Source organism: Belonocnema kinseyi, chromosome 10, assembly GCF_010883055.1.
Source record: "Belonocnema kinseyi isolate 2016_QV_RU_SX_M_011 chromosome 10, B_treatae_v1, whole genome shotgun sequence".
Classification (NCBI taxonomy): Eukaryota; Metazoa; Arthropoda; class Insecta; order Hymenoptera; family Cynipidae; genus Belonocnema; species Belonocnema kinseyi.
Window position 1 is genome coordinate 62,796,072 of NC_046666.1, and position 11,232 is coordinate 62,807,303.

An 11,232-nucleotide genomic window follows, 5' to 3' on the forward strand; every position below is an offset into this window, starting at 1 on the left:
AAAAGTAATTTTTTACCTGGAAAATTAACTACTCTATGTTTGGTTGGAAATTAATTTTTTTAGTTTAAAATTCACCTATTTGGTTGAAAATTTAAATATTTTGTTTAAAATTCATCTTTCGTGGTATAATATTGATCTTCTTTCTGCAAAATTCATCTATTTAGTTAAAAAATTATTTTTTGTTGTTGAAAATGTAACTATTTTATTGACCATGTTTTTAGAGCTAAACATTCATTTAACTTTTTCACTTGAAAATTCATATAATTTGTTATAACTTCGTTTGCTTTGCAATAAATTAATGATTACAGTTTTTTATTAATTTAAAAGTTAACTATTTTGTTGAAAATTAATTTTTGTGGTTGAAAATTTAACTATATTTAATTAAAAATTATTTTTTTATGATTAAATTTTTTTAATTAAAGATATAAATTTCATTTTTGGTTGAAAATATATCTTTTGCAATTGAATATTCATGTATTTTAGTTGATATATAATTTTTTGATAAAAAATTTTGCAATCTTGTTAAAAATTCGTTTTTCAAGATTTAAAAGTTAATTGTGTAAGTTAGTATATGGTTAAATATTACTGTGTTTTATTGAAAATTCGTCTTTTGTGATGAAATTTCAATCTTAATTTTTTAATATTCACTCCTTTGACCTGAAATAAAAATGTATAACGTTCAGAAAAATGAAATTTGATCAGTGAAGCGTCCAGGGAAGTCAGGGAATTTCGAAATTATGATTTTTTTATCAACCCTGAGAATTTTAATTTATATAGATTTATGCAGAATATGCATTTAAAACAGGATAATATTTTGGAATGTTCAAGCATTTTTATGAAACATTACTTTCCGATCATTTTGACATAATTGCACGATTCACGAATAATGTTTAATCACATTGTTTCAGTTCAAGTAGTTTCGTGGGTACCATTGCATTCAAAATTAATGAATCATTGCGCGTCAAGTTAAGTGTAGATTAAAATTAATAGAGATAATGAAGGCAACCTGGCGGTGTTACTGTGCATTAAATTATTATTTCGGCCAAGAGACTCTGCGGAAACTTGAACATAATTTTGTGGCACGGAAATTTGAATTATTTATCATAAATTTACTCTTTTTCAAAATTTGAGTAAGTTTCCTCAAATTATTCGCAGAAAACTAAAAATCTGAGATTTTTATTCTTAACATTTTACAAATGTGGATAAATATATATTTAACAATTGTTTGATTTTGTATGTTTATTCACGTAGGTCGAGGAATTTATTTTAATTCTTATTTTTTTGTTACGTTACTTAGTGGAAGTGAAAAAAGATACTTTCTTCACCTCCCTAATTTTATATTTTGAAACTAAAAATAACTCAGGTGATATTCATAATGTAGTATATTGTGTATCTAAGAGTGAAACAGTTTTTTATCAAAGAAATTTAACTTAAGAGCAAGTAGTACAATTTTCAACTAAAAAAGACAAATTTTTAAAAAAATAATACAATATTTACTCTTTAAATATGAATCCGTGAAAAAATCACTGATTGAAATAGTAGTTATATATTTCACTGATTAATCAGTTATTTCGGACTTACTCACTAATCAGTTCAGTAACATCAGAGTAAATCATGTAAAGCATAACCTCTATATTTTTAAGTTAAGTGTTGTTGTTACTCTTTTACTTAAGTAGCAAGAAGAATTCCTTGATGAAATACATTTTTTTAATTTTCGGGCTGCAAGTCTGCTGAATTAACTGTGGGATAAATATACTCTAACTCGTGTATAAATTACTTACTTAACGGATGAGTACAGGGCAGTCCAATCTTGGAAGTAAAGTAATGTATGAGGCTGTTCGTCATTTAAAAGCATCGGAACTTTTCACCTTTTTGAATATTTGATCACATTTATGGGTTTTAAGTTTTTACTATGATTCTTTGATTGAATGTACTAAAATATTATTTTATTATGATTGCTAAATTGACATGGTGCAGTGCTGCTAATTCTCAAAAGTAGTTATTTCACTGAATCAATGAGTAACCTTTCACTGATTGTCAATGACTCATTTCTAGCTATTTGAATCAGTGAAATTTCACTGATTCAGATTTAGAGTGTATATTTTCCCTCTAAGAGATTAGTTTTCAACCAAAGTCATGAACTTTCAACTAAACAACTGAATTTCTAATAAAGTAGTTTAACTTTTAACCAAGTAGTTTCATTTTTAACAAGAAAATACGAATTTTCAACAAAATAGCTGAACCCTCTACAGAAATTTGAACTTTTTACCAAAATAGGTAAATTTTTAATCAAAATGGACGAATTTTTAATCAAAATGCATGAATTTTCAACTAAAAGATATTTATTGTTAAATTAGCCGTATTTGCTAAACATTTTTAGCCACACAAAAAAAGAAATTTCTACATACCCAAAGAGAAATTCCAAGAAATTCATTCACGGAAGCACGTGATTTTAGAGCTACAATTTTTATGTGCTTTAAAGTTTCCGACTCTATGATCTAAAAGCATAGAATTCGAGACCTGAGAGCAAAGGAGCGTGGCCTAATTCCTGAAACTTCGAAACCTATGCTTTAAAAGCAAGAGTTCGGGGATCTTAGTTCTCGCATCAAAGCGTGACGAAACCAAGAAGCAGTGCCGTGAATAATATCCAGACATTTCTATCCGTGTAAGGGAATGAATTTTCAAATGAAAAAGACAAATTGTTCATAAGAAGAGATGAATTTTCTACCCAACAATATTTTTCAGTCAATAAAGAGAAAATTGTCAACCAAAATGTGGGATTTTCAATCCAAAAAGACGAGCTTTCTATCAAAAATAGAATTTTCAACCAAACATTTAATTTTCAAGCGGAAGATTAAGTTTATGCCAAAAAGATTAATTCTCATAAAACAAATAATTTTTTAGCCGATTTGTTGAATTTTTAAACAAGAAGATTACTTATCTGACGAAAAAGACGAATTTCCGACAAAGTACATGACGTTTTAAACAAATAGTTACATTTTCAAACAAAGAAAATTAATTTGTTATCCAGAAGTTGAACTTTCAACAAATTGTAAGAATTTTTTACTGAATAGTTGAATTTTTAAACTAAAAAAGATCCATTTCTAACCAAAAATAGAATAGTTAAATTTTCAGAAAGGGAAATGAGCTTTTAAGTTTGAAAAAATTATTTACAAAAAAGTTAAGTTTTTAACAACCGTTGAATTTTCAACAAAGAATAATTTTCCAGTCAATAAAGAAAAGATATATCATTTAATATGTAGAATTTACAAACCAAAAATACGGGTATTAAATATAACAGTTGGATTTTCAACCAAATAGTTGCATTGTAAACAAACGAAAAAATGAACTCTGAACCAGAATGTTAATTTCATTATAAAAAAGATGAATTCTCAACAAAATATACAAATGTTTACTAAATTTTTTTAAATTGTCATCTAATAAGATTAGTTTTCTACGAAAAAAGACCAATTTTCAACAAAATAGCTGAATTTTCAACCCAATCCGATTAATTTTTTACCAAAATAGATCTATTTTCAAAAAAAGTGATTTTTTTACCAAAAGAAATAAACTTTGAATATATAGAAGCCGAATTTTAAACCAAGAAAGAAAAAAATTTGCTATAAATTGTTGAGTTTCATTTTCATATCGAAAATCTGACTTTTCAACGAAATAGTTGAACTTTCTCCAAACTACATTAATTTTAAACCAATTTTAACCAGAATAGATTGACTCTAGACGAAAAGTATAATAATCTATATTCTTAAAACCGAAATATATTTGATTTTAAATCAATCATTGTTCAACTTAAATAAAAAATACAAATTTACGACAAAATGGCTGAATCCTCGACAAAAAGAGATTCATTTTATACTGACAACTGACTCATGAACCTCTCTTAATAGAAGATATTAAAAAAAACACAAAGAATTTTCAAAGTATCAAAATTAAAGTTTCAAGTTATTTCAAAAGTCTCTTCTACAAATTATTTCAAAAATATGCATCTGACATAACTTCTCAGTAACTTAGTCACTATTTATTTTTAATTTGTTAATTTTTATTTTATTTTTAATTAAAATTTTTTTCACTTTGTTACTATTTTTACAAACTATGTTGAAAATACGCTACTAACATAACTTTTTAGTAACTTAGTTACTTGTAACAAGTTACTAACCAAGCCTGATTTTAATAGTGGCAGGAAACTCGTTTCGTATTATACACATTTTTGCCCTAATGAAATGGCTTTTTTGTCCGGCTATTTTATTTTTGATTAAAAACTGATTTTTTCCAGTTGAAGATTTATGTATTTTGTTAAGAATTCGACTTGGTAGGTAGAAAATTATTATACTTTGAAAAAATGGATGTATTTTGTTCAAAAATCGTGGTTTTTGTAGAAAATAATCATCATTTCTTGAAAAATTTAACTTTTTTTAATATACGCAGCCAAACTATAATATTATATGGGTAGAATTTTTCTCCTAAATACATGTACACCCTTAAAAAATTATAAGACTAAAATACCGTATTAAAAGGAACCGATCAATATTAACAGTTATGAAAGCGCGAAATTACGAGAAAAATCGTTCTCGTGGTATTAATTCTACCCTATAAGAATAATAGGATAAGAGCTTACGAAATTACTCTTGAAATCACAGTAAACTTTATACATATTTACATTTAAATGTCCATATTTTCTCAAAGGAGGGCTGAATCTCAAGTAGAAATACTAAAAATTCTAATGTTTCATTGCCGTTTACTAAGTGTTGTTATTTATCATTTTAGAATTGTGCTAGCAGTAAATACACGCGTGCAAAACGCGACCTCAACGTTGCTGAATTTTTCTTTGCTAAATTAAAAAATCCATTATTTAAAAAAATGTGAATTTTAAGTTTTAGACATTTATGTCGACGGAAAAATTCATTTAGTCGATGTCGGTCCTTTTAATTGGAAATCTCATGATAATTTCATTGAAATTCACAATTAGTTGATAAATTTTATGCTTTATTCAAACAAAATTAATAAACGAATGCATTATTTCGACATGGGTCGACAGAAAAATTTGTTTGATCGATGTCGGTCCTTTTAATTGGGAATCTTATGATAATTTCAGTAACATTTACAATTAGTTGATAAATTTTTGATTTATTTAAACAAAATTAATAAACGAATAGATTATTCGGCCATCGGTCGACGGAAAAATTAGTTCGATCGATGTCGGTCCTTTGAATTGGAAATGTCATGATAATTTCCGTAAAATTCACAACTAGTTGATAAATTTTATGATCTATTTAAACTAAATTAATAAGCGAATGCATTATTCGGGCATCGGTCTACGGAAAAATTCGTTTTATCCATGTCGATCCTTTTAATTGGAAACCTCATGATAATTTGCACAAAATTCACAATTAGTCGGTAAATTTTATTATTTGCTTAAACAAAATTGGTAAACGAATGCATTATTCGGGCATCGGTCAACGGAAAAATTGCCTTTATGCGATGTCGGTCCTTTTAATTTGGAATCTCACGATAATTTTAGCAACATTCATAATTTGTTTTAATAAAGTCATATAATTTATGGTATTTATAATCATGAACGTAACTGAAATTATCATTGAATTCCTAACTGAAAGGACTAAAATTTTTTTAAAAACTAATATTTTCTTTGAAAAAGGTCTGCATAATTCATTTTTTTATTATATTCATTCAAAAAATCATAAAATTTATCTAAAAAGCATGATATGTGACATGAGTATAAAATTACGATGGGCTTCCCAATTTAAAGGACTGGTATTGCAATTTGAATACATAAAACACTATATTTTATACTAATAATGAAATGTTCAAATAAATTGTTTAAACAATTTTCTACAATTTCCTCTTGCAATAGAGATAGAAAATCACGGTTTTTTCAAGAAAATTTCAGTTTTTATCCAATTTTCATTTAGAATAGGTAATATGAAATAAATGTAAAGAATAATAAGTATTTAAACAATTTATTAATATTGTTAATTATATTCTCTTTGAATAATACTAGAAATAGCGGTTTTTTCTTCTGTTTTCAACTTTTGGTCTCATTTCCAATTACAGTGATGTAAATCAATAATTAAAGTTAACCCATTTAATTATTTTAAAAAGTTATTGTTGTTTATCACTAGATTCTTCTTTATCCATGCTAGAAAAATGCGGTTTCTTCATAAATCAAAAACTTTTTACCCACTTTTCACTTAGTAAAATGATAAATAATGAAAGTTAACAAAAATAGCTGTTCAAACAATTTATTTCTGTTTGCAACTATCTTCTTTCAGAAATGTGCTAAAAAGTTGCGGTTTTTTCTTAAATCTTAAACTTTTGGTCCACCTTTCGCTTAGTGTGATAATAATTAATACAAGTTACCAAATATGCTTGTTTAAACAAATGCTTAATTTTTATAACCATGTTTGCTTAGAGTAATGATAGGAAGTGGTTTTTTTTAAATCTTTAGTTTTTCTTTGTCTTTTTCAGTTACTAAAAAATAATAAGCAAAATTCAACATGAATTATTTCTTAAATATTATTGTGCTAAGCTTGGAAAGTCTATAGGTGCTAATTACCACTTTTTTCGAAGCTGGGTTGCTTACACTTTTATGAAATGTTATTATACACCGATATAACTTAATTTTCCAAATTACGAAATTGTATATATTTTTTTAATCGATTTTCAAAGTCTACTTGTTGTCCAAATCGTATTACGGAAATGCGAGATATTTTCCGTCACCGCGTTAAATTTCAGAAATGGCAGTTAGTATAAATATAAACTTTCCACACTTCTATTGTTTTAAATGAATCACGTATGCACTTTTACCAATGTTTAAAAAAAAATAATTGAAAAAAAACATCTTATACAATGCACACAAACAAATAATGGAATAATTAGGAGTAGGTAGGAAGACGAGATCTGTAAATGACTTGTGAAAGTTTTGTTTCGCATTACAACAAGGAGTTCATTGCAAAGCTTAAAAGAAAAATTTTGGTATTGCACATATTTTAATATCAAAAGCCTCACCTTCTTCCATGGAGATTCCCTAGGGGATCATTGGAATTCATGGAGAAAATTTGAAGCATATTTTATATATTTGCCAAGAAAAATTAAACATCTAAGAGAAATCCGCAACTTTCTAGTCCTCATTTAGGAGAAGATAGTTATAAACAATAATAAATTAAATAAAAAACTAGTTTTTTAACTCGAATAAACTATGACTATACTAAATAAAAAGTGGACAAAAAGTTAAAAATATCAAAAATGACCGCAACTATTTAACATTAAAATAGATGAAGATAATTAGAAACAATAATAATTTTCTTAAACAATCAGTGTTGCTGAATTGAATTAAATATTAACTCAGCACTTCAAGTGAAAATTGGACAAAATGTTGAAAATTTCAGGAAAAAACCGCAATTTCTAGAATTAGTCGAAAAGAATAATATTAATAATAATAACAAATTGCTTAAACATTTATTTTTGATTATATTAATTAACTATTACCTTGACCTAATTGAAAATTGGACAAAAGTGGAAAATTTATGAAAAAACGCGACTTTCTATATCTATTCTAAGAGAAAATTTTCTAAAATGAATAATAAATTATTTAAAAGATTGATTTCAACATTTAATTAACAGTATAAAGTAGTATTTCAAGTATTAGACACAATGTGCATATAAAAAGATGCATACAAATCATAAATAGCGCCAAAAACTCGAAACCCCCATTTCTTCACTCATGGGCTTTTTTGAGACCCTATAAAATAGACTTGTATATTAAGATTAATATTTGATTCGTATTATATCGCTAATTTTGAAAAGAAATATTGAGTTTCGAATCAAAGTTTGAGTAATTTTTGGCTAAGTTATGGCAACTTTGGTTTAAAAAAATAATTTAATTCAGGGAAGATTTTTTTACTTTTTAAATTTAATTATTAAATCAGAATAAAAACTCAAAATAAAAAAAGTTCCGCTTTGTTATTCTCTGTAAGCCCATATATTTAAAAACATAATATTTTCAACTTTACAATTGGGATATTACGAGACGCTTGTACAATAATTTTTCGCGTTTTCGAGCCCTCGCCCCCTTATTGCATCCCGGACTTCAATCATTCATAAGCACATATCAAGTTACAACTATATGCTCACTTGAGAAAGTGCCTTCATTGCTAATGTCAAAATAAATATATTCTCGAGTGTAATGGGCACATTAATTTCTCGACAATTTAAAGTGCACTTCAAATGATAACGGACTTATGCTTCAATTTTATTCCATAACAAGTTAATAAAAAGTAAAACATCAAATTGTGAAAACCATTTTGCATTCTGAATTATTTCCAAAGTTAGATTGTATAACTTTAATTTAAAAAAAGCTATTTTTACGTTAATCCTCCTCTAAAAAATAGGTATGTCCCGAAAAACTCAAAAGCATTGTTGTCGCTTTTCCTCAATACCGCTGAGAAATTAAAAAAATGTAAAGGAAAGAATATTGCCAAATTCACATACGAGTAAAAATTCCTGAAGTGGACACACCATTTTTCGTGAAGTCATGAAAATTAAAAAGTGTCGCACAGTCGTCAAGTGTACATAAGTTTAACAATATCCCACCCCATAGTTTTTAAAAATTCAATTTTTTATTAATTATTTTTGTAATTAAATATGTTATGGACATTTTTTTGAAAAATCGATTACACGAAAACAAGGAGCTAAAAAACTTTGATAAAAAAGACAGGCATAACTCACAATAAATTAACTTCACAATAAAATAAAAAACTATAAGAAAAAGTTTATTTAAGTCATTTATAATAATTTTTTTATAAAAAATGCAATTTTTACCCAGCGCTCCATCTCAAATTGATTTTTTATGAGGTACGTAGTAAATATAATTAACAACAATGCAAATGCGGTTTTGTTATCTTAACGGTAAGTGATAAAAAATAAAATTTTAGTTCACATAATGGATGAAAATTACCTGTCAAATACCAAACAAAACACGGATGAAAAAACGGCAGCTCGCGCGTTTTTGCATTTTTATGTCGTTAATTATATTTACTACATACCCAATCGAAAAAAATTTCAAATTGAGATGGAGCACTGAATAAAAATTGCATTTTTTTATAATAAAATAACTTAAACAAACTTTTTTCTATAGTTTTTTATTTTGTTGTGATAAAGTGTTTAATTGCACTAGACAGTCATAAACAATAGCGAGAACAATTCAATTTTCTAAAAACTATTGGGTGGGATATTGTTGAATTGATGTATACTTGACTATCGTGCGACACTTTTTAAACTTCATGACTTCACAGAAAATTGTGTGTCCACTTCAGGAATTTTTACTCATATATAATTGAGGATCAGGATGCAAGAACCAGGCGAATGCTCGAAACGGGTAAAAGTATTGTTCACGTGAAGAAAGTGGAGATGGCAAATTTTGTTTCGAATTGTTATTTTTCAAACATACATTTTAATAGAAAATTTAATTCCGCATTTTTTTCTCCCATGAAAAAAGTGGTAGCTTTTTTAGTTTTCGAAATAAATAGAAAAAAAGCGATTTTTTTACCAAACAAAAATTTAATTTCTATTTTGACTTCAGCTCGTGCTCAGTGACTCAATTTTGGGAATTTGGAAATAAAATTTACAGGGATTACGCTTTGCACTGTTCTAAGAGTAACTGTGAGGGTAAGAAGTTGAAACTTTTATATTGAAAAAAGTTAATAATTTTTTTCCGTCGCATCATAAATATTGGACATTGATACTTTCCAGCGCTTGGGGAGTCGAGCGAATTTTGAGCTAGAAAGAAGTTCCAGCAAAAAGTTGTTCAGTAAGGAATAAAGAAGTTTTTTGGAAAATATTACTTCGATTAATTCAACGGTTTAAAAACTATGATTGTTTTACTTCGAGTGCGGTCGATGCTCGCGCGCAGCCAAGAGCTGCTCCCGCGTCTCCGCTGGGATAGCCGAATTCGATCGACAGCTCGTTGAAAGTACACAATGAAAATGAAATAAGTACTAAAAATAATGTTTTCTTGTCAATATATTATACCTTACTCTTTAGGCTTATTGAAGAATGATGATAGAAATTTTTTCAAAACAAATTTAAAATACAGGAAACTGTAATCATTAAAGCCTATCTTTTATAGTGCATTCTGCTATGTTGACAAAATAATGTAAGAAATGGTCATTTCTGGACACTCAAAAAGATACATTTTTAAGAAAAAATGGAAGAATTAAATTTGCAGATGAAGTAATTAATTGTTAACCAGAATAGGGAAAGTTTCAACTAAAATAAACCAATTTTTTAATATAACTGAAATAACTACTTTTTCAGTTGAAAAAACGAATTTTCAACCAAAAAGTTAAATTTTAAACCCAATAGTTGAATTATTAACCAAAAAGATGAATTTGCCACAAAAAAAAGATAAATTTTCAACAATGGATTAGATGAAGTTTCAACAGCATAGTTGAATTTTCAGCAAAATTGTTAAATTTTCAATCAAGAAAATTAAATAACTATTAAAAAGAAATTAGCCAGGAAATGGAATGTTAAATTTTTAGTAAAAAAAATTAATTTTTAATCAGAGAAATGAGTTTTCAACCAAAAAAATTTTTTTATACCACAAAAGATTAATTTTTTAACAAAATGGTTGAATTTTTTACCAAAAAAGATCAAGTTTCAACAAAATAGATGAATTTTCAACAATCAAGACTAAATGTCCATAAAATTTTATCTTTACCAAAAATAGAATAGTTAAATTTTCAGCTGAAAATTAATTTTCAATTTAAAAATATAATTTTCAATAAAAAAATTAATTTTTAAACAAAAGCATTAACTTGAACAAAATACATGAATTTTTTAACAAAACTTGAATTTGCAAAGGAATTTTCAACCTAATAGTTAAATTTTCTACCCAAGATATGAAATTTTCAACAAAACAGAAATCTTATAACAAATAGCTGATTTTTACACTGAAGGGGATAAATTTTAAACCAAAAAACTAAATTGATGAATCTTCAGAAAAAAAAAGATTTTTAACAAAGTTGTCCCACTTTCAACTTAGTGGTTAAACCTTGAACAAAAAGGTGTAAATTCCATTTTGTTTTTTCTTTTTATTCCTATACCAGGTGTATACATATGAAACCGGTATTGCCATTTAGCGGCCAGTAGGCACACTTGTAGGCACTGTCGGAACTTACCATTTGTGCTAATTGGCGT